This window comes from Mandrillus leucophaeus, unplaced genomic scaffold, assembly GCF_000951045.1.
Source record: "Mandrillus leucophaeus isolate KB7577 unplaced genomic scaffold, Mleu.le_1.0 Scaffold67, whole genome shotgun sequence".
In the NCBI taxonomy this organism is placed as follows: Eukaryota; Metazoa; Chordata; class Mammalia; order Primates; family Cercopithecidae; genus Mandrillus; species Mandrillus leucophaeus.
In genome coordinates this window covers 1996715-2000508 of record NW_012107252.1, presented here as the reverse complement: position 1 = coordinate 2000508, position 3794 = coordinate 1996715, and the positions used below count along the sequence as shown (strand labels likewise).

Here is a 3794-nt window from a genome sequence, read left to right as displayed (position 1 = left end):
ATATAACACTGCTCGGAGCTCAGTGGGGGAGCTCTCCTGCCCGTCTCGTTTCGCGAGCGAGGGAGAGTTCCAGGTTCGAACCTGTAATAAAGATCCTTGCTGCTTAGCTTTGACTCTGGACTCTGGTGGTCTTCTTCGGGGAATAAACGGTCTGGGCATAACAATGTAACTGAACCTAGCATTATTAACTTTAAATTTTTTGAACCCGCCCAAAGGCCAGATGTTATCAGCAGCTGAACAGCATCTACAGAAAGCAGCTGCAAAGACAGAAACAGAACAACTGATTTGGTGGAGAGATCCAATAATAAAAAGTTAGGAAATAGGTAAAATAATAACTTAGGGTAGAGGTTATGCTTGCATTTCTCCAGGCCAAAATCAACAGCCGATTTGGATACCATCAAGACACCTGAAACCTTATTATGAGCCAGATGCTGAGGAAGAGACTCCGGGAGGATCCTGAGTACCCCCCAGTTGCAGCCATGTCGAGACTGGAGCTGAGGAGGAACCCAACTGTCACAAGCAACACCCGTCGAACACAGCCACCCACCTGGGGACAGATCAAGAAGCTGTCACAGATGGTGGAAGAAAACCTGAGGAAAGCAGGACAACCAGTCACAATGAATAATTTAATGGTAGCTATGATAGCAGTTATCACCACTGCTGTGAGTATTCCTTCAATAACGGCTGGTAATAATGCCTGGATACAATCACTATGACACAGTTACACATGCTTTCTGATCTCAGGATTTACCATAATAAATCTGCTCCTATAATTGAGGCATACCACCCTCAAAAACCTATTTGTAAACAGGATTGGACCCAGTTTGAAAAAATGAACGTACTTGTCTAGGAAGATTGCTTTGCAGCACGGGCAGAGGTGCTGCACAACGATTCCTATGGAATCATTATTAATTGGTCCCCCAAGGGGATGTTTAGCTTGAATTGCACCTCTCAGTTTGCGTGCCACAGTCATACTATGTTCAGATGATCTGAACAAAACGGTCAGATGGTAGAAATGATAAGAAGTATGGCAAATGTTCCTATTATCTGGAACCATGGCGATATAGTGGCACCTCAACCTCAAATGATATGGCCCGCTCTAGCAGCTTAACATAAGGATTTAAAATGAAAAGAACAAATATTTAAAGCATCCCAGGCACTCCTGACCTTAATTCCAGGAACTGGAGTGCTTAAAGGAGTTGAAAATGGATAAAAATACTTGGAAGCTCTGTGATTTCAGTGATGATTGTGTTTTTAATTTATGTTGTCTTTGTATAGTCTGCAGATGCGGATCCCGACTCCTGCGAGAAGTAGGACTTTGTCACTGTGACAAAGTTGCCCTTGCTTTTATCCCTTTGCTAATCAAAGAAGGGAGACATGTTGGGAACAGGCCCGCAAAAATCTGGCCGTAAACTGGCCCCAAAACTGGCCATAAACAAAATCTCTGCAGTAATGTAACATGTTCATAATGGCCCTAACGCCCACGCTGGAAGGTTGTGGGTTTACGGGAATGAGGGCAAGGAACACCTGGCCAGCCCAGGGTGGAAAGCCCCTTAAAGGCATTCTTAAGCCACAAACAATAGCATGAGCGATCTGTGCCTTAAGGGCATGTTCCTGCTGCAGTTAACTAGCTCAACCTATTCCTTTAATTCAGCCCATCCCTCCGTTTCCCATAAGAGATACTTTTAGTTAATTTAATAACTACAGAAACAATGCTAATGACTGGTTTGCTGTTAATAAATATGTGGGTAAATCTCTGTTTGAGGCTGCCAGCTCTGAAGGCTGTGAGACCCCTGATTTCCCACGTCACACCTCTATATTTCTGTGTGTGTGTCTTTAATTCCTCTAGTGCCACTGGGTTAGGGTCTCCCCGACTGAGCTGGTCTCGGCAGTTCAGCCTCAACTTTCACTCCCTCCTGGCTCCAACCTTCACCTTCCCGATAAAGAATGAATCCCAAACTAGTATCTCCAGTTCTGTGCTTTTCTGGAGTCTTGTAATTGCTCAGTGGACAATTCTTGCCTATTGCCACTTGAAGCATAACCTATCTCTTTCTCTCTCTAGGTCCCTCTCTGTGCGCACACACACACACACACTCCTAACTTATCCTCTTTCTCACCCTTTCCCAAACCAACTTATCAACTTTTCCACTTTCAGCAGTGCCTCAATGGCACCACTACTTTTCCAGTCTTCCATGTGGCTTTTCCACTCCTCCATTCCCTATAGCTGGTCTGTTTTTAGCTGGCTTTTTAAAGGCTTCTAAAGGTCCTGCCCTGTCTCCAGCTGTAATCTAGTTCATAGCTTATATGAACGTTATAAACTATACCATGTGACACAAATGTGAAATACCAGTACTACATCAAGATTTCTGAAATAGACTCTGGCTTGGTTACTTTTATTAATAATAATCGAATCAGCATTTGTATAGGGTTTTTAAAAAGACATTTATTATACTTTCCTCTGATTGCTAAAGTATGAACGTTTACTGTAGAAATTCTGGGAAAGCTGGGCGCGATTGCTCACATCTGTAATCCCAGCACTCTGGGAGGCTGAGGCAGGAGTATCACTTGAGCTCAGGATTTCCAGATCACCCTGGGAAACATAGTGAGACCCCGTCTCTACAAAAAAATTAAAAACATTAGCCAGGCATGATGGTGTGTGCCTGTAGTCCCAGATACTTTGGAGGCTGAGGTGGGAGAATTGCTTGAGCCCAGGTTACAGTGACTCATGATCACACTACTGCACTCCAGCCTGAGTGACAGAGCAAGACCCCATCTATTTTTTAAATATTAAATAAATAAAAAATAAACATTTTGCAGCAGATCTCTAGAACTTTTTCACCTTACAAACCTAAAATTCTACGTCCTTTAACAATTCCTCTTTTCCCTCTCTCCTAGCCACTGGCAGTCACCATTCTACTTTCTGTTTCTTAGACTTTGACTGCTTTAGATACTTCATATGAATGGAAACATGCAGTATTTGTCTTTTTGGGGGGTTGTGTTTTAAGGCTTTTGATATCTAGTACTAAACTGACCACCAGAAAGGCTGTCAACGATTTACAGTTTGACTGGAAGTGTGTGTCCATCTGGGTTGAGTTCATTGCTTGCTTAGCATCTATCAATTGTTTCAATTCTTGCCATTTTGATAGATGAACAAATAGTGGACCCAAACATGGTTTTACTTTGGATAAGGCCATTGTCCTATGAATCCTGGCTGAAATACTTGCTCCAGCACTTAGGAGCTGTGTGACCCGGGACAACTCACTAAACTTTTCAGTGCTTCTGTTCCCTTATGTGTAAATGGAGATAATAATATACACATATACATTCTAGACATTTATTATGAGGAGTTAGTTAATAAATGTGAAGCTGTAAGAACAGTGCCTGGAACATAGTATGCCCAAATGTAAGGTAGCTATTGTCATTTTTGTCAATCCTTGCTAATGTGATACATTGAAAATGACAGCTATTTTAATTTACATCTCCTCCGTAATCAGTTGAACGTGAATATTCTCTGTATTTATACTGGCTATTGGTACTTCTGTCAAGATTTCGTTTTTCAAAGCACTGCGGCAAACGGGATCTCATTTGATCCTCCCAATAAACTCATGAATGAAGAAGGTGGCAATCACCAATCCCCACTTTTCGAATTAAGAAATTGAGGCTCGGAATTCGAATTCTGAGCAATTCCAATTCCAGGATTCAGATCTCACCCTCTAAAACCTAGCAGCTGTTGCATAAAATATAACGGTGAAAAAGCTTTTGTTAGCCGTAACCACCACCCACCCACCCCGCCC

The 3794-nt window shown here is 42.4% G+C and overlaps 1 protein-coding gene across 1 annotated transcript in view; it reads left to right on the top strand.

The window, feature by feature from the left end:
* Positions 1-3794, top strand: part of CCDC23 (coiled-coil domain containing 23) — a 22029-nt gene that overhangs the window by 6313 nt on the left and 11922 nt on the right. The window lies entirely within an intron of this gene.